At 46.5% G+C, this 27,457-nt stretch overlaps 1 protein-coding gene across 8 annotated transcripts in view; it reads right to left on the bottom strand.

The window, feature by feature from the left end:
* The window catches only part of MBNL3 (muscleblind like splicing regulator 3), a 96,914-nt gene that overhangs the window by 32,083 nt on the left and 37,374 nt on the right, over positions 1–27,457 (bottom strand). The window lies entirely within an intron of this gene.

Genomic DNA, 27,457 nt, shown 5'->3' with positions numbered 1-27,457 from the left:
TGCATAAAGCGAGGGTAAAACAGTACCATGCCACTTGCCAGAGGAGCCAACACTATGAGGTAAATAACTGCATAACAACTACATGAACCTGGAAAGCAAAGGAGATTTGTTAGGGAACAGATAGGCCTGGGCAGTCGTTCCAGCTTCTCCGACTGATCCTGCTCACCTTGCTCACAAACAAATGGCAGGACAAAGGCAATCACAAAGGTTTTCAAGATGATTTTAGACACGGTCCTGTGTTCAGTTTTCTAAACTAACCTATTTCTCTCTGAGAACTGATGTATATCCTCTTCCTCCTCCCTGACCCCTGCGCGTGGTGCAGCTCACAGATGAGGTGGCGAAGCCTTTGCAACCAATTAGGACAAGGCCGTCCCATGGCTTGGRACAAAACAAGTGACACTGAGCATACTGCCATTCAAGCTTGGAGCTTGACTGTAGCGTGAGAGCCTGTGCATCCCACCTCTCCAGCGTCTGCGGGGTTGCTCCTGTTGCTCCAGACCCAGYCTGGCAGAGCAGCACTTTGTTAGCAGCTGGGCGGCTGCTCTATTCCAAGTTAGAGTCTTCAGGGGCTTAGACATTAGCCTTAGAAATTCCTCCTTGTTAAAAATTGGCATAAGTGCCTTGAGTTGGGAAAACATTAATTTCTACCAAATTTGGAATAACTACATGTAGACGCTTCTACTCTGCAGGAATGGATAAGATGAAAAAAGTGYTACTACTTTTGTAAACAATACTTACAGTGCCTACCTCAACTTGAAAAGGACTTTACTATTCCAACTGAAATTTTGCCCGTCATTGATACCAGCCACCTCTGCTTGGTACGAACCTTTGTTCTGTTTTTTTCTCAAAATAGAGTTGGTTTAATTCCAACAGGGGGTTCTAAAAACAGAATGTTTTTATTACCAACAAAACAGCATAAAGCACGAGGTCTTGATTGTGCAGACAGAGCTGTGAGCAGAAACTAAGATGTGTCGAGGYGCTACTGCAGAGCTAGGGCTTTAAAGTACAGGCACCTCTTGTCACTCTGGCCTTTTACTGCTCCAGTAAGACTAAATGAATCATCAGTGAATCATAACTGCACTCAAATTCAGTATCCCCGGTCTAGTTCCTCTTAGCCATCATTTTCATCCTGAGCATCACCAACTGCTGTGCTTCACCATTACAGGCTGGAAAGCACAGTTGAAGCGCTGCACTCTTAACAGCACAGTAACTTCTTCATCTCTCTGACAATGAATTTTAGGAGCTGATGATCTGACAGAAAATTACATGACATGTTCTCATTCTTAAGAGATCCCAGTTTAGACACATTACTGTGAAACAACTTTCAGATTGTCTTGCTCTGAAGCGACGGCAGCTCTAGCATTCTCTGAAGTCTCACATTTGCAGGCGTGACCCATTCTTCTAAGTTTCCACCACAAAGTCCACAGTTCTCGATGCTTCTCAGCAAAACATATGCTCTTCAAGAGCAATTTCAGCTCTGTGAAAGCAGCCAGAAGGGCAAAGGAATGACCATTATTCACTTTCCTGTACCAGCTGCRAAACAGCAGGGAGGACAACAGGAAACTGGTAGCAAATCTGATTCTAGGTTGGGGACAAATAAGGACAACTTCACTTTGTAACTGAGGTGGGATGGTCCAGGAATACAATAAGAGAAAAATACAACAGGACTCAGGCTCCTCATCTTCAGATGAGTGTCTTTACCACCGAAGTGCATTAGCTGCTTTGATGCTGTGACTAGCTGTGCCTCTAGCACATCAAACACTCAGCACAAGATGGTCTCAAGCACACTGCACAGCAGCCAAAAAGCCTCCAAGGAGAGGATCACAGGGAAGCACTAGCCCAGCTGCTGCCAGCACCTGAAGTGGATCGCTGTGGGCACCGTGAAGGGGCACAGCGCTCAAAGGCTGTCTCATGTCATCAAGCCGTGCGCTGAATCCACTCTGACCTGGGCAGCAGCTATATTGCAATTGAAGGAGTTTGTCCCTGATGCCGTTAATTCAGCGCAAGCAGGGATTCTAGGGAATGCACACTCCCACTCTGTCCCAGGGTGGCAAACGTGTGCGCAGCCAGGGAATCACCACCCAGCAACACACACTGCTGCTGGCCTTGAAAACGCACTAAATATAGCTGTATTTTCTGGCTCCTCACGAAAGGGAAGGAGACTGTGAAGGACCACACTCATCAGCCTCTTTGCCAACTAGAGCCAGGAGGGAAAAGCATATAGACTGCACTTCCCAAGCCTTGAAAAGTGGATATTAAAAATAAATCATCAAAACATTTTATGAGAGTATCTTCTCCCTCTTCTTCCCACGTGCACCCCCACCCTTACAGTAGGCTGCTGGCATGTGACTGACTTTGTGTTGCCAACTTAAGTCACGCTGCGATGGTGCATACTGTAAATGGCTGGTATCTGATGCGAGCTAACACGACAGAAGCTTGCAGCGGGGGTACCAAAGCCAGCTGTTTCACGGGTAGCACTGATGGCAACATGCTTAAATCCAGCAGAAAACCTGCATTACGCTTGACTGTTTGGAGTCTCCTGGGTGGCACCTTGTCACCTGCATCCTAGCTCGCAGGGACGCGGGTAAGAACACACGGGGTAGCCGCATGGTGCCAAGGGACGCACAAATTCTCCTTGCTCCGGCTGCCAAAGGAAGCCAAACCGTGCTACAAAAACAGGCCTTCCAGGACAAACCGAAGGCTGCGTGCTCCTCACACTTGCTCCAGTAATGCTCTGTAGTTCGTTCCATCTTAATCCTGGATGCCAGTGAGGGGTTCTAGAGCAGATGCTTGTTTCTAGTTTTAGTGTCTGCACTTTATGTCCTGTCAAGCACTAGCAGTTCTCATTTGAAAAATCTTTAAGCGCGTGTTGCTTTTCGCGCAGGTGAGGCTGCAGCAGATTTGGGTCCTGACTATGCTGTCTTCCACAGACACCGACGACGTGTGCAGTGAGTGACAGGAAAAAGAATGAAAAGAGACCAGGCAGGAAAGGATTTTTGTTTTGTACAAAACCAGCCTGCCTACATAACTTTTCCCCCCAGAGCAACTGTGGGGAGGCACATTCACAGAAGCTCTGGCCCTGCTTACTCAATGCTCCTACGCTGAGGCACGAAACCTTCCGCTTGTGCCATCAAAGTCGGCACACGCACACAGAAGCCTTCTCCTGCCCAGAGACCGTCACTCCTGTCAGAGCCTAGCAGCGTTGTGCACGCACACAGCAACACGTCCTCACCCACCACGGCACCTGCCGCTGCACCTGAAGGGACGACACAGAGACCGAACCGCAGGATCGGCCGCGTAGCGACGCCTTCCACTCGGCGAGCAACATCAAATAGCACGAGAACAGCACGTTTTCCAGTCGCGCTGTGAAACAGAGGAGGCTGGAGCAGACAAGRCAGCACGATCATTAACAAGCGTTACGTCTCACGGATACGTGTGCACACAGCCAAGCTGTCACACTCTGCAGTTTATAGACTAGTTCGGTATGTACCTAATCCGCAATTCCCTTCTGCTGTTCAATGAAATATTGAAGTTATGCTGCTACCTTTGAGTCAGTGAGAAGCACAACCTTGCAACCTACCTTGAACACTGGCACATTCTATTTAACAGCAGTACTTTTCTCCTTGTAGTGTTGGGGCAGCTCACTTTAAGAAAGACGTTTTAAATGCAATTATGTGCAAAGCACTACTCTTCATGAATGGGTGCTCCTGGAGGGCTGTTCGTCTATCTACAAGGATCCTAGACAGTAGCAACAGGAGGACCCGGAGAAGTGGGAAACATCAGCCTTAGGCCCACACAGATCAACCCCACCCATTTTCTCCATACCTAATATTTGCATAGGCCAGCTTGCCTTCCCCAGGCAAGGGACTCCAACACGCTCTCCCTACTGCTATAAACTCTTCCTGATGCTTAACTGCAACTTTGCTCCTCCTGTAACTGAAGCTTAAGACTTCTTGTCTTACTCCAGTGGGCCAGGAATGCATTTATTCCCTTCTTTTCAGCAACAGAAAAGTCCATATTTAAAGACTGCCGTCATATCCATCCCTCTCTCAAATTCTGTCCTTTCAGTCTTTTCAGCAAAATCTCTAAACCTCTGATCAGGCTGCTCTCCTCTGCCTTCTCTCCAGGGAGGTTACAACCCTCCTGAAGTGTGTACATGGCACTGGGCACTGTGCTCCAGCTAACAGTTCTCCTTTGCTGAGCAGAATATGAAGATTTTACTTGTCCTGAAGATGATTCTGCTGCTTTACATTCCCGTATGACCTTTTCCTCCCTCACGGCAGCTTAACATYGCCGATTCACTTTAAACCTGTGATCCCAAGTTCTTTTTCCAAAGCTACTGCTATATCGTGCATCATGTAGGTTTTTTGCTGAAGCACAGCATTTCACATTGCTTTCATTGAACTTGCACCTCTTTTTTCCAGACTGTTTTTCCAATCTGTCAAGATTATCTGCAACTCCAGACCTGGTCCTGCAAAGTGCCTGTAGTTCCTCCCAGCTCAGAGCACCCTGCAAATTTAATAAGCATACTCTATTCCATTATTCAAGTTATCAAAAAAGGACTGAACACAGTCTTGCCAAGCACATCCTTCCAGACTGCCCCTGAACAAAGCTCTCTGCAGAGTCTTCCAGGTAGCCCTGCATTGAGAGCTTCACCTATGCTTTGTAACTCCATACCTTGCTTTGAAACTGATTTGCCCCAGGTCACAAAGACTCCCAAATCTAATGCAAGCACTCTGTCATCCATGTCCTATTGGAATAGCCTATCAAAGATCTACCGCTTCTTTTGCTCCTCTGTGGCCATCTTTGTAGAAATGCTAGGTCTGGTCCCCTCCTATGCCAGGAGACCAATCTGTGATCAAGCATGCATTTGTACACAGTGTCTGGCACARAAGAGCTGGTGGTCAAATGCTCCTTGTAACAGTTTAATAAGAAAAATACAGCTCAGCAATGCAACTAGTTCCTGACATTTTTCAAGTGCAGSTATAACACCCATTTACAGAAAGCCCAAAGACTACTGTTACGATGTGGATCCCTGCTGTGAACAGGTTATAGCTGAAAAGGAAAGTACATACTATCATCTAGCCAGCACTACCAGAAGGCAATCAGCAGTGAAGAGAGGGGAAGCAATTTCCTAGGGCACAGAATTTTCCAAGTATACCTATAAAAATGCTAGAATTAAGGTTAATCTAGTAACTTCCAGGTAAGGATCATATGGACTCTGTGAGACATATTTCCCAGCTAGAAACAAGTACAGTTCATAATTTGCTGAGAATGTGATTCAAGCAGCCCATAAAAAGCATAACCAGAGTTTTACAATGGCCATAGGAGGAGCTTCACCTAACTTCTTTCAACTTCTGACCTCTTGGATCCAAAGAACCATCTCCACGAGGATGTGCAGACAGATCAGAAGAACAGAAGAAATCAGTTAAAAACACCCCAAGCAGTATTTTGGCCTAACTCAGTTCCCCCGTCCCCCAGTAGCTAGGCAAACCTCCACAGATTTCTTAGGCAACAAGCAGACCAAAGCCAAACACTTTTTAAATTCCTGCTCCTGCTTGTACGGCTCAGAAAAGCTCTAAAAACAAGAAAACAGATAACATTCATCAGAATAATTCACTGACTTTGGCCTCACTTCAGGGACAAAAGTAATCCGGCTCAGTGTCTGTGCTGGAGTATCTTACCAAGCTGCAGCATTTGTCTCAAATGATGCCGTTAGCTGCAACGGCAGCTTGTCAGTGCCAATGTGAGGCTGCTCAGATCAAGGAGGCCACGGCTTTTGACAAGGCAGAGGGGACAACYTTCACACCCACCTCATGCCCAACCCTCAGTCTCGCCTCCCTGCAGAAAAAGAAACACAYCATCATTTCCGACATGCTGTTTGATGGGGCATTTCCCATAGAGGAGTAGAACTTTTGAGTTCCTTCATGAATCCAAAATGCTTCATGCTCCCAGCACTACCAAGGTAGTCCCCGCTCGTCAGAAAGGGCTCCGAGACAGGGAATGAATTTCCATTGGCCTCAGTGGATGTCAGGTCGAGCTCTTCCCAAGGGGGGAAATCCATTTGGTCAAAACCAAATCCATCAAGCCTAGATTCAGTTTTGACTAAAAATGAGTGAAGCCTGGTGTTTTGCACAAAGTCRAATAAAAGCAGGTGACACCTAGCAGCTATGCCAGAGTTTTGGGTCCCTTTGAACTGAAAGCTCAAAGCAAAGCCCAGTAGCATGTGCAAGTTTAGAGCAAGCCAAGGAGGCACGTTGTGCTCACCCCGCTGAAGTGAGGCTGCTGCACATTGCACGGCCCCAGTCTGCCCTGCTCTCCTCTCCCTACAGTTGTGGGGCAGAGCCTGGAGTCCCATAAAGAGATAAACAATGAAATGTAGGGGTTTAGGCTTAAAAAAACCCCTATTCTCCTCCAGCCTTAGAAAAGCAGGTCAGGCAAACACAATCACGTCACTCCACTGGGGCCTTTCACCATGTCCAGTAGGTTAGAAAAATGCAGAGGGAATGGAAAGTAGAGACAAAAATCCCTGGCTTTAGCACATTGGGGCCATTCTTCAGCCTCCCCGCCTCACCCTTGTGACTGCTCAGCTGAGATATTTGTGCTTCGCAGGGAGACGGGAGGAAGGACAGGGGGAGAAAAAACGTCAGCATCATTTTTGCAAATGTATCCGAGTCGAGACAAAAGCTGCCAACAGGCAGCTGAGAGGAATGCTGAACTGACGCTGCTAGAGACCTGCAACATCGCCATCTCTTCGCCGTTTGAGCCTTTGTCTACAAAAACCCAGCCTCTGTCACAGACGCAAACTGGGCACGAAGGGATGCGCCCCTGCACGCCACCGGCCCGCAGGAGCGCGCCGCGCTGAAGCCCCCGACACCAGCTCTGCGTTTACGACAGAAAAGCAGGATACGCAGCGAGCGCCACATCTCAGCTTCCAACTGCYGCACTGATCACCTAGGCAGGGTCTGGCCTAAACAAAGTCAGTATTTTTCCCTCTTTGGTCCCCCTCAAGTTGCAGGACCTCAAACTTTCAGCTCAGGAACACATTTACGCAGAGAAGCCTTACAAACAGTGTTTCTTTCTTTCCTACTAAGTACAAATCTACTAAAAAAATCCTCTAGAAAACCACACACACAGAAAAGGAAAAAGTCGTAACTACTGAATAATATCACCAATTTTTTTTTTTTAATTGAACACATAACGTTACTTCACAGACCCGCAGCAAGGTAAAGAGCCAGTGATCAGAAGCAGAAAGCTTGGAACAAATAAACGCACAGCGCAGACAAATCCTACTGCAAATGCCAGTCCTTTCAAACGGCGCGTGTGAAGCTGTAAAGCGCTCGGATGGCTTCTCAAGATCAGATGCACTCTGCTGGGATGCAGACATGCTTATCTAGGACTCTTTTACAAAGCTGTCAGCTTCAAAATGTTTGTCAAGCTTGTTTTTGTTGCCAAGTTCAAATGAGGGCAGAAGAGAAACACAAAGGAAACACAGCAGCATTTCTACCCCCTCATCTCTCCCTTTTTAGTGTAGCCTTAACTAGTGAGTTACTCCAAGTTATTACCAAATGCCTCACGGTGCTGAACTCTGCAGGCAAATACAGCTCAGGAAAGAAAGGATGGTTTGTTAGCACAGAGTTCAAGTATTTAAACAAGTAACATCACCCTGGCAAACATTTTCTAGGAACAGGGGTGGCATCCATCTACTGTACTCCAGCACTGGCGCAGACTCTCAGTAGCCACAGGCACCAAACTGAACTCCCAGATCCTCATTCACCTGGCAATTAGGAAAGCAGAGAGCTGCTGTGAGCGAAGTTTACTTTTGCACATTGCTGAACGCAGCAATGTTCTGCTGAATTTCCCCAGGACAGCACAAAGAGGTAATGGCTGTCCTCCTGCTTTCGCGCAGAATTTTTATTCCAAGCTGTTTGTTATACTCAAAGGTTCTTACAAATTCAGAGCAGCGATTTTGTTGGGGAAAAGGCCTGTAGCTCCTTTATTATATTTTTACATCTTGACAACTCTTTCCAGCTCTGTTCTCCTGCCAAGCTCTCTTCATTCAGACCAGTGGTATGCTCTGTTATACTCAATGAAAAACATGTATTGATTTTAATCTATTTGGTTTGTGGAACATTTTTGCTTGCCCTAAGCAAGCAATGGGCAGTGTTCTACCAGGTCCAAGAAATATGTACTAAAAGTACAGCACTGTCAAAGTATATTTTTTACAAACTGTAGAGCCAAAGCGTAGAAAAATGTTGTTTATCTGAGAGATTACTACTTGCAATGAACAGCAGTCTCACTCCAAAAAGGAGAGGAACAAAGGGCTTGTCGAGCTTTTTCTTTCTTTAAATCCACCACCACATTTTGATTAGGCTACATTTTGTGGACTGTGCTGATCTATTGAAACTGAGCATTTGAATGAGCTTAAAACATATGCACAGAATAGAAGTATCATCAACCCAGAATTCTGTACTGACCATTTTTACCATCTTCAAACTATTATTCCACTACACTCCRAAGTTCAGGAGCATTAAAAGCACAGTGAAATATATTTCTTTAATACAGTCTCAAACGCAGGTTTTCTCCAAGCACGATGAGCTTTTACAGACATCCCAAGCCACAGGACTGTTCCAGTTGATCGATAATAATTATGAAAGAATGCATTTAGCATCCAGTAAAGACAACAAGTTTAGAAATATGTTCAGCCCCAGAATCCCCTAATGTATTTAGGGCAGGACATGACACACATGATGCCCTGAAATGTTAATATTCCTAAGGGCAAGGGCTATTTGTAGCTAAAGAAATCAATTCTACCTGAAAGATAGAAACTCCGGCATTTCACAGGCTTTCTTGCTGTAATAAACGATAAAACTGTGCCAGTCTCTGAAACAATATTGCACAAATATTGTACATATATAAGAAAACTCTTCAAGTAAGTGTCTTTCATCCACCTTTCGCCTCCTTTAGTTCTGTCCCTCCAGATTGCTATTAAATCAGGCCAGCTTTTGAAAATGCCGAGTGTAGTTTCTCTTGTCCTTTAAACCACTTTTTCATTGCAAATCCCATAATCCAATTCCACAACTTTCACCGGCTGATTGAATCTGTCAAGGTCATATAGAAAGTTGATGCTTCTGACCTTCCTCTACCTACAGTGTCTGTTGAATATTACAATTTAAACAGGCAAACCACACGTAGACAGAACCAAGCAAAGTACATTAAAGCCCAGGAGAATAAATGTTAAAGCATTACGTTCATGAATACAAATATTGGGCATGTGACCACCCTCTGGCTGCCTCACTCCTTAAGTTTACACAAAGGAAAAGGCAAATAGGAAAGTGCAGAGCTTTGAGAACTAAGCATCCAATCCAAGCCCTCTCCTGCCCTGTGCAGGGCAAAGTGATGCTCAGAAAATCTCATTCTCACTTCATTTTGCATTTGGAAAGCAAAATGAAACTGCAAATTGGAAAGATTTGTGAGGTTTATATATATATATATATATATATACACATATATATATATATGTATATATATATACACACATATATATAACTTGGCAAAACCAAACAACTTAGCATCTGAGAACTAGTCCAATTTTTGTTTGTGTTATTGCTTCACTCAAAGCAACAGCTTAATAGGCATAAACAGATTCCTAATTTTCAAAAAATAAAGGGAAAAAACAAGATTAATCCCATCTGGGCTGACAATTCACAGGGAGAATTTTCAATCCGGAAAAATAACTGCAGAATGTGCTCCAGCCTCAACTACCGAGGGGCTGCTGTGGGCTGAAGCAGCAGTGCCCTGTTTCCCCAGCAGGGCCCTGAGCAGGGCAGATCTCTGCAAGGCTCCGATGACTCTGCTGGGCACCACCACGGCACTGCCGCCCCAGCTTTCCACTCTTCTGGGAATAGTGACAGCAGATGTCAGAATAGGACACATTTGTGCCTGATGTTCCCTCTGCGCACTAGCTTAAACCCCTGAAGACAATAACTTGGGCTAAGCTGTGACTGAGGTGCAGGCACCCCGTCCCTTCTGCCGCCCTGCTCCTGGGGAGCGGGCAGATACAGCAGAGGGCAATGCCCTCAGCTGCCACTGCAACATCTGCTACAGGATGCTCGGCAGAGCCCCGGGGTCTGATACTTTACAACACCACAGTTACTTTACGAAGGACCAAGCTGTGGCCTCACACTCCCGTTTCGGCCACGTGCTCCACGTTGGTTTGCGCACTGCTGATGTTCCTGGGCCTTTCTAGGCAAGTGGTGGGGGGAAAGATGAGAATAACTCCTTCCAGCTGAGGAACCAGCCTGGAAAATGCCCTCAGCAAGCTCAGGAACTGCTGAGAAAGGCTTTAGTGTAACTGGGTATGCCCGTGCTCGGGAACCCATGTGCCCAGCAAATCTGCGCATCGCCAGATACACCTGGACAGCTGCACAGACAGCAAGGGGACAGGAGCTGAACATGCCAGTCCAGAGATTCTCCTTTTAAGCACAGCTGAAGAGTCGTAACCTGCCACAGCAAAGCTGCCTCCGAGGCCGGCAGCACACATGTCCGCTTTGCTCAGGCTTTGCGGAGAGGCTGGATCACCCCGGGGGGCTGACTGCGCACTCCTACTCTGTGTGCTCTCACTAATCTCAGAGCAAGGATCCCAAACCTTGCAGGCCCACCAGGTAGTAAAATAAGTCAGTCTACCTAGAGATAAGCAGACTTTTGTCCCTTTTCTATCTTCTTCATACTATGCTACAGCCAGTAACGTATGCACATTTAAGTTAGAGAGGATTTCTCTTAAGAAAATGCCTTCAGACTTTCAGATGTGTTCTTTGAGAAACACCTGGCACTAGAAAGCAGACGAACATTCAATCTCTGTTACAATATCCAGTGAAAAGAAGGTTAAGGCAGTGTAAATATTTGTAAGCATTTGTAAGCATTGAGCCTGTGAACAGTAGAGGCTGCAGCATCCATGGCACAGTACACAGGAACAGCAGAGTACAAAGGCTGCAGCAAGAACTCCCGCTAAACTTCTTATCAGCTGGACACACACACACACACTCCTTCACTGCCAAAGCCTGATCCAACAAAGCCTGTGAACTCCCACTGTCCAAYTGCTCAACTAAATCAACGGGAGAAAGAGCAGGCCAGCAGCGAGCAAAGCCCCCCGCGCGCTCCTCGGAGGAGGCCTCCCCACCGTACCTCTGCCTGTTCGTGCAGGACAAGCCTTTCGGGGACAGGGGTCTTTCTGTGGGGCTATAACTGACCGGCYCGCAGTGTTAACGATAATGCAATGCCATCTCTAAGTGCAAAGTCAGAATTTGGCCAGTAACGTTTGCTGGGCTAAAAYGGCAAAGCATGGGACATTTTTAACYGTAGGTCACGTGTACTAGTCACAAGTACCRCACAGGCAGCCAGTCCTATGGGACAGCATACCAAATTCTGTGCCAACATTTCAAGCTCTGTTGATTTACGATGGATTTACTAAAACAGCCTCAGCCAAAGCAAGATTTCTAATGATCTGTCCTAATTACAAAATTCCTCACAGCCCCCTTGTTCCTCTCMAGCTGTTAGCAGAGCACTTGGAGGGTCTGTGCAGATTCATGCTCCCTACCTTGCTCAGCCAGAGCAAACCTGTGCTATTGCTCTGAACTGAGCATGGCAAAGCAAAAAACTATTCCCAGCACACCAGCCACCAAAGGAGGCTGCAAGGCAGCCTGCTGGAAGATGCTGTCTGCTCAAAACGTACTTCACACTGACCTACAGACCCACAATGCAGAGATGCTGTCGTGACGTCCAAATGTAGTAGCAACATTCTGTTTTTTCTGCGCAGTGCCAGGAATGGGGATTAACTGATAATGCATTTTGTAGAAATCATAATTTCAGACGCTAAAAGGTTAATTCCACATACCCACTCATTAGATCTGTTCCCTTTCCAAGAACAGTAGGACAGGCACTAAAAAGTGGGTTTGTACAGCTTTATTTTATAGAGGCATCTGCTCTGTCCTGCAAGATGCAGCTTCTGCCCCACCAGAAATCCTGACCTAAATTCTGCTCTGAGTGATACCCCAGCACAACACTGCTCAGTGACAGAAYAGCCAAGAGGGAAACACGCCGTGCGCACGCATATTTGTGTGTGCGTGCACCAGACCACCAGGAATGGAACCAATCAGGGGTTTCATTTGCCTTTTGTGTGTGTGTGTGCGCGCGCATGTGTGCGGTTTGTGTTTTTAATAACTGCCAGAGTCACGTATTTAGGTTTGAGAGTATAAGAGAAAAGCTTGGGGAGGTAGAAATAACTCAAGCACATCCATGCGAACAAACTTGCTTATTCAGGTTTCAGTCRCAAAAAGCAAACCGATCAAATTACTGTGCCTTTCTTTTTTTCCCCTCCCTTTCTATATTACTGCTCTGCTCCCTAAACTCCTGCCCTTAATGCTTACTCTGAGCCGCTTATCCTTGTCCCAGTCACCAGTGCAATACAAGCTGGCTGATGCTCAACCTTTTGTAGACGAGGAGGAATGCAAGGATTTACCTTCTAATAAAAACAGCCTGTAAAAGCTATCTTGACAATATGACTTCCTTAGACATGCTAGAAGACACCTGACCTCACGTATTCATTTTCTGCTACCAACAAGAGCTACCTTCAGACTTTCAGACASAGCAGAACCCTTTCCTAAAAGGGCAGCAAGATAAAGGACCTTTCATTGCCCTGATCAGGTATAGCCAAGATGAGAGTCAGCTGTGATGCAAATATTCTTCGGCATTTTGGCAAGATGCGCCCCTACCAGGGCTGGCTAGGAGAGATTTTTCTGCCAAGTAGGGTGACCTTTCCTGAGGACATCTGCAGCCTCTCCAGACACGTGAGCGGAGTAGCTGCAAAGAAGCTCCAGTGTCATTAGCGAGTCTGGAATGCAGCAGGGCTGGTGCATACGTCAGTGCATACCAGGCTGTACAGAACGCTCAYGCCTGCTTAAACTGACAGATGAACTTCCGATAGGCCCCTGGTGGAAACCCCTTGTATGAAAGTTTGCATAGTGTCACTCATACAGAGAGAGAAGTATTAGAAGAATTGCTAAAGCTTTTCCTCTGACTGGGTTACTCCTGATGAGGTATACTCAGAAGGAGGCTTAAAATTATTCTCCTAGAATTCACCCAATCAAAATGACAAAGAGTGTTTCAGTTAATGTAAGCTCCATTCCAAGTAAATACTTCAAGATCTTATATTACCAAGGACTCTTCAAAAAACATAAACAAAACCCACAAAGCAACAACAACAAAACCTTCTTAATTCAATTTGCACCATATCACACAAAGCCACAGCAGGGAATTTTTGGCTCCATGAATACAAGTATTCATTGATGTTATAGCTCAGGGTCCTGCTCCCGAGTACTACCCAAACACAGACAGGATGGTCCCAGCCTGAAGAGTTTACAGTCTAAATACAAAAGACTTAGTGGAAAAGAAAACACACGGCTAGATGCTTCAAGTCCACCACTGATCTGCCATGGTAAGAGTCCCCTTCTTCACCACACTTCCTGACATTGTCAGGAGTTTCAGCAAGGAACTACCACTACTGGTTCTTTATAAGTTATCATCATCTCCAAATTACCAATCTTCTACAACCTGAAGCCAGTTGGAATACAGTTATGACTGCGACAACATTTGCAGCTGCTGTAGAACCGACTTTGCTGCATTTCACACACTCGAAGGCAGTTGAATTCATTCTGCATATACAGGCTCTGCAGGGGATTGCTTCTATACCTCTCTTCACCCTCCTCAAAGACCTGATAGCTCTGACAGAGCTTATTTAGAAGTGAGCCCCTCTAGGAAGCCACTCTGAGCAGGTTGCTGTAACTGAAGAGCTACAGCTGTGCTGCTCTCCAGCTCCTGCATCCCAGCAGCAGAGAGGCCACGCTTCCCATCTCTGCACCACTACCTCAAAGTGATGCTGTTCATTTGCCTTGTTTAGCCCCCAAGGGACTTCATCTAAGCTCTCCAAACTGGCTCATGAGCAACGTGAGTGGGCTCCAGTGACGAACGGTAACGGGGAGCTGGCAGGGCGGCTGTGCAGTGTGCTGCTGGTAACCCGCCTGCCCGCCGCGGGAGGCAGGGAGCCAGCAGACACTGGTAACAGCACCGTAAGAGGACCTCGCTACCTGCCCAACCTCCTCCGTCCTGCAGGAGCACGCCGGCAGCCCTGCGAGCTGCTCTTCTCCTCCTGGTAGCAGCCCCCACTTCCTTCCCGCTTGCTCTGCCTCGAGCAGCCCCATGCAGACAGCAGACCGCCCCGGCCTACTTTTATCAACTCTGACAGCACCTCTCTGACTCACTTCGCCTGCCTGCCTCGCTCCAGCTCCTACACCCCAGCGCGCTACGGAGGCTTTGCAGGCAGCAAGACTGACACAGCAGGGAGTCAAAGTCTACAGGGAGGTAACCATGATTACTTCTTTATCTGCAAGTGTACCAGATACACTGAGAAATCAAAGCGACCACAGAGGCAACAGGCAGAAGGAGAGGCAGACCTCTTTGGTCGCCTTGTGCCCRGCTCTGAAGACACCACACTTGAGGACAGGCAGGGACACAGCAGAGCTGCAGGAGGGCTTGGGGACAAATAAGCCCAGAGGGGAGGAGGAAACAGAGCAGAAAGGAGGAGCAGAAACAGGGCATTTGAAACGAGGCTACACAAACCTTGGGATACTGGAACAAGGCTCAGGAGGGCTCCTGCAGAAACTGCCAGGTSTGTTTTTAACACCTCCCCAACAGAGTTTGGATGTGATATTGCTTGTTTCCAAACAAAGACAATTTTCTATCTTGGAAATCCACTGTTGTAAAAAACAAGATTCCCTTGCGGGGAGAAAAGCACTTTACTTCCTAGAGCTGACCTCAAACACCGTCACCTCTGCCACATCTCACTAGACAACAACCTTTCAAGCCCTCCTTCAAGACTCTCGCATGCATTTCTTGCTCTCAGTTCCCTGCTTCCTGGCTACTCAAGTGCTGCAGCACAGGCTGAAATGCCCAACCCAGCAAGGCTCGTGCTCCCTCCTGCCAAATTCTTGCAGGGCTGCCAGCGCTTGCTATCAGCAGAGCTGCACAGCACGGACCCTGGGAGCAGAGTCCAAGCACTGTGCGTAGCATGACACTGCACGGATGGACCACGCAGGAGGAAGGGGAACTTGGTTAGAAAGCAAGCTTCCACTTACACTCTGATCTGCTAGTAACCGATAATGAAAGGAAGAAATGCCGGTCAGCGGGATCGGCCAGCACAGTTGGGATTACACGCTGAGGTTTTGTTTCCCAACTTTGCTCAGTTGTGGCAGGGGCTCTTTAAGGGCCTAATCTCTGTGTGACTGTTCCCAGCACCAGCYGTGCCCTGCAGATAATACAGACTTAGGGAACCACCATTTAACAACAGCTGCACTCTCAGGCAGGCTGTCTGCRACTTCACTGCGTCTATGCTGCCCTTGGGCATCTCCTTTCCCCCAGCTAAAGCAGCCAGATCCTGCACGTACTTTCGTTGCTGCCCCTCCATGCAGAGGGGCCACAGGACAGGTTGGAGAAGAGCTCTTTTTCCTCAGGAAGCACCTAGGTCTGGCCCCAACACCCAGGAGCAGCTAGCAGCTCACTCAAAGAGAAGGAAGGAGATAAACTGAGTTAAGCAGCACAGTTGAGGTTAATGGCTTAAACCCTCACTGGAGCCTGAAACAGGCACAGCTGGGTACGGGAAGACTGAGCAGAGATGTGGGCAGCAGGAGCACAACTGAGGCTTGACCCCAATGCTCCTTGCTGTAGTTTTTTTTGACATCTGTGTAGAAAAGGGCAGTTAGAAGTAAATGCTATGTTAAYATAGGATGTGTTCAAATAAAGTTGCCTCTTAAGTTGATCCATTTGAAAGAAACTGCTTCACCAAAGAGCTGGAAAAGCCAGAGCTGCCTTTTCCCCAAATCATCCTGCCCAGCAATGACATATCAGCCCTGTCTGGCTCCCTCTCCAGCCAACTCCAACTATCCCAGTGGCAGCCAGGCTTTGCTAACCTCCTAATGGCTCCAGCTGGGATCTAAGACAGAACAGGAGCTCTCCAGGAAGCTTAAGTATTAATGTTTCTAAACCTGAGCTACTTTCACCCTCCTTGTGCTATGTGAGGGAGAGGGATCCCATTCCTGTGCCAATGTCCCTCTGGGGAGCCGCACTTGCTAACGCAGAGAAGCTATGCCTTGTGAAGAGGGACTTGCTCCACACACAGACACCCAGAGGGGATGCAGAGACATGATAAAACTCAGTGCACACCACTCCATCATCAGATGACTGGGCGATGTGTTTTCAAACAGTACCCGTTCTGTGGGACTGCCTTAAACCACTCCCAAGTTTCCTTTCTTGGGGGTTTATTTTATGCAGAATTCATCTTAACAGTGCCCTGGGGACTTTCCTCAGCTCGAGTTCAGGGCACCGAGGAACAGGTCCAGCATCCCCACAGCAAATGTGCTACGGTGGTATTTCACTCTACAGTACAGCCACGTTGAAGGATGCAGAGATAGCTTGTTTTAAGCATTCACATTGTATCACTGTCGGAGAGAGACTCTCCCCTGGAGCGCAGGCTGCCACCTTTCAAACAAGGTCAGACACCGACCTCCTCCTCTACTGTCAATGACCTTATTAGCACTGATCATGGCTCTAATAATATCCCACATCGTAAGCAGGCCATCTGCCATAACATTTCTCTATAAACTTTTAGAATAGCAAACGTGCTTGGTTTGAATGCACTCATTTCCCAGCAAGCCAATTCTCCCCCTAGAGAACACGCACCTTCCTCAGTTTTAAACTAGATATTGCAGAAAGGCACCTCTAGCTCCCAAGTTTCCAGCTCAAGCACACAACGAAGAACAGCACTGGGCCATGCCAAAGTGCTGGCTTCAAACAAGACGTAAAAATGCCAAGTCTAAATCTAAAACCCACCAGTGCAGAATCGCAGCCCCAAGGAACCAAGCCAACGGAAGCCAGACTCAAAGCCCAGAATTACACTGATGTACAGAAATTGAGATGTCAGAAGACTAAAGTACCAAGTTTCCGAGAGCAGGAATCTGTGCTCCTTTTGTGCCGTGTCCTTTCCACTGTGTGGATAACAAAGTTTGTTAGTACCTAACACATACTATCCCTAGTTAAGCTGAAGACTTTCACTTCCATTGCAGGAGAGAGGGCTTTCATAACAGACAGGTAAGACCAGAAAACTACGTTTGATAGCTATTTATTTAAAAGGAAACAGGTTTTGAAATGCTCACTCAGATGGGACTCTGGCTTAAAACACCCACAGAGTCTCATTACTACGTACCTGAGCTCCACTCAGACATTTCTTCTCTGTACTGCTTCTGAGAGGTCAAAAAATGCAATTAGGCATAGAGAGACTGACACAACAACACTAATGAAGCAGCCTGTGTCACAGCTGACCCGAATGCTGGTTTCCCAAATCCTCGGCCTTTTCTCTCAACAAAAGGCCATCATTAGACATGGCATAAGAGACTACATGAGTTAACGAAAGGGGTCAGTGCCTGGCTCGCTGCTGCTTTATGACAAGCAATAAAACAACAATCACAAGTCCTAAGTAAAACTTTGCCTGTATGGGGGAACATTGATCCACGTACCTCAAAKCATTTATTTTAATACCAGCAAAACAATATTTATAGGGGCAGATTTTCAAAAGAGCTCAGTTCCTCTCTTGGAAATCTAACCACTTAAGTGCGTGCTCTGTGGGAGATGTCAGATGACAGGCTCTCCAGAAAATCTGGTGTATCTTGTTTATGTTTCTTTTAAAGCTTCCAAACAGCTCAATTACATAAATACCCATTACTGCACCCTCTTTCAGATGGGTGAACCAGGCRGCAGAATGCTATTGTCAGCAAAGGATTACATCAAAGCGATACCAGGCTGCTGAAGAAATCCACCAGCTCTCCATGCGCAGAGTCACGCTCCGCAAAGCGATCTTCCGCTGCCTTTCCCCCAGCCGGCTTCACTGGGCAAGTGCAATCATGAGTGAGAGAATTTGCTAGATAGCTGTGCTGGAAAAGCAGCGAGATGGGACATCGTGCCCAAGTGTGGTGCCATGTTTGCTCAGACCGTCTTCACCTGAACTCCCTCTGGAGAAGACAGCTAACAAGTTTGGAGCATCCATCTGAATCCCACAGCGAGAGCTACTGTTATAGATCAGGGCTTGGCAGAACGATAGCTTGAACTTCCTCCCCTAAGTGGTGCTGGCAATGCCACAGCTTGCAGCATGGCTCACGCTGAGCTGCCAGGGCTCCCTGCACAAACACACACCAAACGCACACCCCTCAGCACTCCCTTGGCTAACACTCGGCACTGACTCACATGCTCACAAGGCTCAGCCTAAGAGCTGCCGCTCCCTTCTAGCTGGGCTTAGGGGCCCCATCTCCCTCCACTCACTGCAGAGGGAAGCCTGGGGCTCACAAAGCAGAACGCTGCAGTTGCACAAGTCACAGGCACACCACTTGTATTTGCACACCCAAGCAGGCTCAGCAGGACTGCGAGCTCCAGTCACACGTGCCAAGCATGCACAAGGAAAGCCACTCTCCTGAGCTGGAAAGCCAAAGGTGGCCCAAGGAAACAGGAGGCAGTTATCCCTCTTTGGAGGAATAGCAGAGAGGACCACTTCCCTATCTGAAAACCTGAATCAACAACTCGCTTCAGCATGGGAAGTTGTTTGCTTTCCACAGCAATTCCAACGTGCCTAAAATGAGGCCTTATGCATTTCACAGAAGTGGAACCTCAGTCCGGAGGGCTTCGTCCTTAAAAAAAGGGAAGTCAGCCTCAGGAGCTGGAAATGGCATGCCATGGACGTGCAATATTGCAATATGCCCATAAAAGGTTTCAAAATGCATCTACTTCAACAGACACAGTAATTCAAAAGGGTTTAGAGTCACATCCCAAAAGAATTTTTCTCATGCTTTTTTAGGCAAGTGTGAGCAGCAGTCAGCACTTCACCACCACCTTCCCAACCAGAAAACTAAGGTTACTCCTCCTGGCTGACATTAATTATATAAATGTTGCTAGCCTTACCCTTTTGGAATGGCGGTTTGCTCATGGCGCAGGGATGAGACTTCGGCAATTCTAACTGCAGGCAAGAGTAGAGGCCCTGCATTGCCAAGTATTGCGGCTGAAGAGAGAAAAGGCTGGCACAGCAACCTGTGGAAAACCCCACGGCTGAATTTGCCTGGCCCATCTAATCTAGGAGGCTGGCCTCAGACATGTGGTCTCAGGACAAGTCTGTGGCCACTGTTCTGCCTTCCAACACGTTCAAGGGAAAATATAAACAAGCCTGAGGCCTCTCCCAAGGAAAAGCTTTAATAGTTTTAGGCAGCAGCAGGAAAAAGAGAGACTAGGAGAGACTAGCAAAGAAAAGCAGGACAACGGTGGCATTACCATGCCCACTGGAAATACACACCAAGGAAGTGGGAGACACCTAACACGGCTGCACGGCTCCACATCTGGTCAAAGCTGGTCCCAGGTGAAGAGCACCTATGTTTTCTACTTGCACCATGACTGCCTCAGGAAGATTGGTCCCAAAACACACATCTGCCTTCATATCTCTCACCAGCTATTCTGACCCAAGGACACCACAAACTAGCCTGGAGTCCCCAAGATATCCAGGGGATGACAGAAAGTTACTCCTGTGACTGCAGGCAAGCCCTTGGGAGTTAATAGGGTCAGGAGGTCTGGGGAGTAGACAGGGCTCTGCATAACAAGATCAAATAAAGATCTTGAGAGAACATTTCCACAGAAACAAGGATGGATCTAGTTTTACCCCATGACTGTACACTGCAACAGACAGAAGAATCACTCATCATCTCCCAGCGCAGATAAACCCTAACCTAACACAAGCGGGGTGGCCCATTTCTTATAAATCCAAGGAATACTGCTGAGACACTCCACTTACAGGTATCTATGGCACAGTGAAAGGAGAGTTCTGATGACTTCACCATGCAGAAAGATAGGCCCCAAAGACTCACCAAGATCCCTCCCCACAAATCACTTGAATGCTTTTGACACCTGTAAGGCCACAGCCACCCAGAGAAAAGGAAGACTTTGCCTTGAAAACTTTGACACACAGGCCTGGCTCCTAGGAATGCCACACAGTAGACAGAGAAGCCAAGTTGCCTCATGCTACCAAAGTAGTCAGATGTGGGACACCACAAGAGATCTACTGAAGTTGAGAGAGGATGAAGGGGAAGAGACATGCTCCTCTACAGGGAAACATGGCAGATGGAAAAAGGCATTAAGAGGAGACTTTCACTACTACTAATGTTAGCTGATGAATACATTCATGTTGACCAAGCCTCTAAAACAGTCCTGCAGCTTTAGATGGAGAAAGCAACACAGATACTTTGACTTGAGAAGTGTCCACTGCAAAGCACATTAACTGCTGGAAAACCAAATAACCAAAGGCATCTACTATCTACCTACCACTGGCACTATGGCTTAAAGTCTTACGAACAKGCCAATATGGCAATCAAGGGACCAATATTTTTCAGGAGGGAGCTACCAAAGCCTAGTYAACTGGAAAACGAGTATTCAACTCATTTTCTGAAAAAATAGTGCCGTTATCAGGAAAAATATCACACGGATAATTTTGGAGGGCTTGCAGTTTCCAAACAGGCTTCCTCTCAGGGTTGTAACACCCATCTCCATACTGATAGGCTGCTGTTGAGTAAGACTGTGACTCTCCCTATGTCTGCATTAGCTAGCCAGGAATAGCAACATTGAAACATTCACACAGGCCTGTGCATCAACAGCATTACTGCCCACCCCCAGGCAGAAGACCACCCCCCGACCCAGTGCAGCCAGATGCCATGTAAACTGGAAAGGAAATTGAAAGAGAAAGGGTCCAAGTGAACRAATATAATGAAAACAGAATAATACCAAGTTGTTTAGACCATCAGAACCCAAGCTCTTCAAAGCCTAATGACAGTGCTGCTGGACAGATGAAAGGTTGGCCCTTCACTTTCCACAGAGTGCATTCTGCTGCTTAAGAACTATCAGCATCAACATCTCTTTGCAGTGGCACATGGTCCAAAGACACAAACCAACCCTCTGGTAGACTCTTGCAAATTGATTCTGCAAGAGCCAGTGGTCACAGCAAACCAATGCTCAGACCCACTCCAATCAAGATCACTCAAGGAAATGCATATTTAGCAGTGTGCCTCCTCCTGCCCATGTCTCCAGAAACTCCTGAGAAGCCCTCTGCTTTGGGAGGGCTCTGACTTCACAGTTTCCAGCCATGCTGCACACTATTTTCAGTATTCCCCCCACTCTTCTAGCAATGAGCTGAGATAGGAGCATTCTTCTAAGGTAACACCAAAACCACCAGACTATGCACAAGAAAATCTATGTAAATCTTGTGTTTCTTGCCATGTTATCCTTAGACAACACTACATTGCACAAACCATGTGTCCTTGAAAACACACAAAGTCCAAGATAAAGCATTCCCTGCTGAGATTGCTCAGCTGCAGAAAGAGCCACTGGAGATAAGGGCATGCCAAGTCCCTTTCTCCCTCCATAGTATGCTTCAAAACCACCTGCTCACTTTAAAGTGAAATAAGAAACTCTTACCAAGGGTGCTGCCTTACATCTTTGCAAATAGTTGCAATGAGTAAGACCTTCCTGCACCTGGCTCTCTATTACTGTCCCTGCTGCAGAGTCACCAGGAAACACGGGCCTGTTGCCACTTACTGTAGATCATAATCCAGCACCTTAGCACAAAGCCAGGACCACAGGGGTTTCAGCTCAGATGCAGGACTCTGCCTGTGCCTCAGATACAGTGTACACACTGTCCTCCTGCTAAGCCTGCTGGAGGAGCAGTAACCTATGACACAGAAGGAAGGGGTAGCTAAGGGCAGCAGCCTTTTAAACTATGATATCAAGACTTGCCAGCACTCATCTGTCAAGTCTCAGCTGTCAAAACAGTCATAGCAAGTGAAGCGAGACTGCTGGCACATCAGAGAAACCCATGGATAATGCTAAATAAATCAAATATGCTCTGCCCAGACATCTATTCCAGAGAAAGATCAGTTAAGCAGATTAACTCAACAACATATATTTTCTCCACAAAGCTGAACATGCCTAGGTAGGTTGCACTCTGCTGTGTCGGTCGCACAGCATCGTGAAGCAATTAGCCTGACCCCAATAAACAGCTTCTGCCCTCCTCACTCTGGGGGAGGCACAGGAGGAGGTCAGGGACCGTCAGATACAGACGCCGTCTACGTGAGTGTCTGTCAGTCGTCTCACTCCCACAGCCATGCCTAGGAACTTCCGGGCACCGACAACGGAAAGTATATGCACTATACATTCACTGATTAAATTATGCTGCTGAAAGAAAYAGAGCTTATTTAACCCGTACACAAGAAGGGCTCAGGCCTAAACACAATTTTTTTCACTTGAAGCCTCTTAAAGTATTGCTCTATTTTAAGAGCAATACAATAGCAACAGTTCTTATAAATAAAACTTTCTAAAACACATTTTACCAAATTACCTCTCTAAAAGAGAAGAAATATATTTCAAATGACTAAATACTGTTGCTACACAGGTAAGGAACAGTGCCTTTACTGATGAAAAAAATCTTGCATCTCTTATGTTTATCTCTGAGATACAGAGTCTCTCTTCAAATATACCTCTATGGTCCTTGTGCTGCCCTCTGCCCCCTTCCCCCCCAAAAACGTAAGTATGGAGTCATATCTCAAGTTCAGTGGGAGTTTTTAGTTATTCCCAAATCGTTTTTTTTTTGGTTTCTCTTTTTTTTTTTTTTTTTTTTTTTTTTTTTTTAAGATTTTGATTGCAAATCAGTAACAGTCAGAAATAGTTCAAAAGTCAGTATAAAACAGGTAAATGAGCATGAAAGTTGTAATGAGCAGTGAATGAGGTGTGCCCGTTTCCAGATCATCTGGTACACTTACTGTCCAAACACAGTGAGCTTTGCAGTTGCTGGTTTCAGGTGGCTGAGGGACTTCTAAACACAATTATCAGATAAGACAGACCTCTTTTAGAAAAAGGGCAATTTAAACAAAAGAATACTTCYATTTTTTTGGTAATAGCTTTTAATTATCAATTTTATATGTGTACAAAGGCACAACCCTGTTTTTGCACAGAAAAGAATGCYTTGAAATGCATAACAGCTTTATGACCATATTTTCTAAATTTGACCTTCCAAAGTCAAAATTCATACCCCTGAGACTTTCACTATGCTATTTTCTGTCTTTCAAAACTCTTCAAAACATTAATTTGCATATGGAAACATCYACAGTCATAAAGCAAATAAAAAAGACAAATCAAAGCTTGGCTTGTAAATAGTGTTTTTAACAAGTCTATAGTGCAGCTATGTAAACTGTGAGCTGTATAAATCAAAGCTTTTTTGAGCACCTGGTCTGTACTACCTGCATATTTTTATATAATACATCACTATCTACTAATGTTCTTTCTCTCAGCTTACTGCTTATCACTTTGTGTTTCTAGTGATCAGAGAATTTTCTTCCTTACATCTTTAGAAGTTGAAGAACAGCAACTAATGATTTACTGGACAGGGAATTAAGATTCAGACAAGCTCATCCTGCTGCTGCCTGATACAGTCTGAACAGGAAGATAAAGGACTTGATGAGCACTCGCAGGCAGCCCACCGCAGGGCCATGATGAACCTGAGGAAGAATTGCCATGAGCCAGCAAACCCTGTCCTGACCCTGACAGAAMGCACCAGCTATGTATAGGACCGTGCACGCCAAACCCAGAGAAAAGCTGATGCAAAAATYCAAGGGCAATCTCCATATCTCCATTTACACTGAAGTACAACAGCTCTCTCCTTTGCTCAAATTTTATTTTCTATTTCATAGCTTCTTAAACTAATGTTCCTCAGCAAAAATATAACAGACCTCACACCACCTCATCAACTAGCAGCTTGCAGGGAAGGCAAGGTTTCCCTCCACAAAAGGAGGAACACAGTCATTTCAAAACTGTACCCTGGGTTTTGTCTGTACTAATGTCCCTGCATAYGAAGGGCACCATTCCAGAAGGCCATGGATCRAAGAAGAAATCCAAGTAACATCTCAGAGGCCCCTGGGGACTTGTCCAGGTGGTACTGCAGAGCRCAAGCCACTGCCCAGCAACCTCAGYGGTCACTTCAGGACCTGGAGGCGGCATGGCAGCGGCTGGATCGGGAACCACACCACTGCCCTCCGCCAAGCAGGGGGGACTCACYCTTCCATTCACACAGATTATTCTTTAAGAATAGCATTATTTGAATTAATGAGGAAGAAAGTGTGAGTAGAGAGTGATAGTTTTCTCTTGGCATCTGATTCAAATCTGTGAACAGCTTCTCACAGGCACTATTTTTAAATTTTGTATCAATCTGCTAGAGAAAGGTTCCTTCTGTTGCCCGCAGACGTGCAAATTCCCCCTTTGAAGCACCACAATTCCAGGGCAGCAAGATTCAGCCCTGCACTTGCAGCTTAACTGCAAGTCAATATTCTACAGCCAAAGCATTTCACAACCACACGATGCTCCTGCAGAGCCCTGACCCTTGAATCCCACCCATGCGTCAGTCGAGCCTCCACATTACCCCATCAAGAGCATTTTTTCAACAAGCATACAGGGAGCACACACTCACATCTGAGCAACACACTGAGGCAGCCTGACTACTTCTGTAAGGGAAGTAGAACTGCTATAAAGAGATTGGAAAATAAGATGCAGTAACTGTATAGATGCTGTTTGTGACCTGATCAGCGAGGCGAAACCATTGTATGCTGGGTTATCAGAAGTTCCTGTTCGAACATATTGTTCGAGCTTAAGCGTTCTGTGAGAAAAAACAAGCAGCAACGCTACACAATGGATGCAGATAAGCAACCTCTGAACAAAGCCCTGGGCGACTGCAAGACAACGGGGAAAACTTATTAGCTGCAAGCATCCTATATCCTGTCTCCGATACAGAAACACAGATGTTCTGCTAGCGCCGGGCGTGAAAAGATGAAAAGAGCACCAAGCGGTTATAAAGCGCTSTGTGGTAGAGGAGACTGTCAGTGTTCAACAGCTGTCAGAGGAAAATGGTGACCGAGCGTACAAASATGTCCACGGGATGGGGATGAAAACCTCTCAAAAAAGGAGGTTTGGGAACACAAAGGTGTTAATGGAGGGGCCTCGTTATATTAGAGCCTTCACATAAAATCCTGTGCTGACACTAGGGAGGGTCGGATGACTGACCCCGTGGGCTGGTGGCCACATTGCAAGAGCCAAGGGTCGTCTTTCATGCACTGCAGCCACTAACAGATACTAGTCAATGAACTCGAACTGGAGAGGCAGTCATGGCTCAGAACATATCTCCTGCCCCCAATGAGAGAGGCCAGCGTTATGACCATAAACCCCTCGATACCACGGCAAACAGGGCCTTGCGAGCCCAGCTCCCGCCCAAGAACAGAGACACTATTGTTCCAGGGTTTAGTCACCAGGCTGGTTATCTCCACTGGGAACCGTATGGCGCACACGCGCATACACACGCCCCTTGTTAACCTGCCATTACGGCTGCCTTCTGGTTGGAGAAGGGAGATGGTGTTGGGAACTGCACCTTTAAATGGGGCAGCAGCCCAGACAAGAGACTGCAGAACCCTGCCTCTGTCCAGCGTTAATGACCGAAACCACGGGGCTGATCTCCCCAAAACCATTCTGAAGCCGCRTGCTGGCACTGCCCTGGAAATGGGGTAGCAGTCCAGCTGTGGAACCACTGTGCACAAGGGCCTGTGCTACTCACGCAGTCGCCRTTAAATGGGCTGCATTGAATCCAGTCACAAGAGTGGATAGGTCTACCAAGARGCTTTAGGTCTGTATGTGCTTGGCCAAATTCCTGCCAACCGCCCACTCTCAAAGCTCTGATGAACAGAAGAACCATGGGTTTGAGGAAGGACTTTGAGAACCGCTTCTTGTTTGAGCAATAGGGCACAGAAACAGCTCCCACCATCATCTCCCAGCCATATGTTCTGCAGTGTCTTATCTCTCCTCCAGGGGTACTTCCTGCAAGGCAGAGCTGTCAGCCCTCCGTAAGGCTGCCCAAAGCCTGGAAAAATCCAGAAAATCTGTTCCAATTAACAAGCACATAGTGGACATTTGTACCATGTCAAGAGGCAACTGCAATGAGAGTATTATTTAACAGCCAGTTACACAGGAAACATGCTGAGCAGCAGAAGATCATCCTCAACTCCTTTGGTAGTTTTGCTTCCCAACATGGTGCTCCCCAAAATATTCCTCCCWCTTTACAGGTAGGAAATGTGCGCTCTTGCCAACATGTGGAAGTTGARCTAGGCAATATGCTGGGCCCTGCACATCTCATGCTGCAGCCCAAGGTCTGCAGAGAAAGGCCCATCACAGACAGCCTGAGCACGCTGCAGATCCTCCACTCCAACACAGACAGGGAAGCATTAGGCACTGGATGACATCAGTTACTGCTACTTACAGTGCAACTCACTGCTCTTAAATAACTGAGCCAACTCAAGCTGGGGAGCTACACATGGACCACCTGCCTGCAGTCTGCAGTTTTCTGACTTTCTCTGAGACACATTATCCCACATGGTGTTATAGTATTCATTCGTGAACTGAAAGGAGTGCTATAAAATGTAAACATATTAATCTCTTCATTCAAAATCTCTGTGCTGCCAATGGCTGCAATTCAAAAGTTTCAAGGGCACAAAGAACATGACTTTTTCCCTCTGATATATTTTTTTTTTGTCTCTCAGTGTCAGCAGGCCAGCAATGTAAATGAACATTTCAAAGTCACTGTATAACTAACGAGTCATTGCATATGCTCAAATTAGCAAGAGCAAAACTGAATGCAAATAGGAAGCTTGAACTTCCTGGTAAAAGGGAACAAAAAAGTGAAAATATGAAGAAGTCACAAACAGTAGTAAAATGGGTAAATGTACGGTAGACCAGATCCAGTCCTGATACTAACCTGTGCACACACACTTCCACCAATTCTCTTAATCACTGTGCCCATAAAAATAAACCTACGGCTTTCCAATTTAAGTTCAATGGAGAACTTTTAAATTTATAAGATTTATTAGAGTCCTTCTACAAATTCAAACCGGTTAACTATTCTAACTGAAACTCTAAACACAGTATCAAGAGTTCTCAAAAGCACCCAGTTGTGTTTGTTCTCTCAGTTTTTATCATTCTGTTTAAGAACAGCCTTGAGCCCCCCTCTTAAAAAAAAAAAAAAAAAAGTAGGTTCCTTTCCAGACGGCTCTTTAGATGTGACCAAACCAAAGATGCCCAGCTCCCTAGCTCCCTTCCCCTCCTCCAGTCCTCTCGTGACTACAGTTCTGGTCACTTGGCTAGTTGGGAGTTCTCCTTGAACTCTGACGAGCAATAAAGAACCATTTACTTTCTGCAAAATCAGCTACACAAAGATGACCWCCAGCAGAAAGGCTTAGCTCTA

The sequence above is a fragment of the Rhea americana genome, unplaced genomic scaffold (assembly GCF_003343005.1).
Source record: "Rhea americana isolate MKP2758 unplaced genomic scaffold, rheAme1 scaffold_98, whole genome shotgun sequence".
Lineage (NCBI taxonomy): Eukaryota > Metazoa > Chordata > Aves > Rheiformes > Rheidae > Rhea > Rhea americana.
Note: the sequence above shows the minus strand (reverse complement) of the source record. Positions and strands in the feature narration are given on the sequence as shown.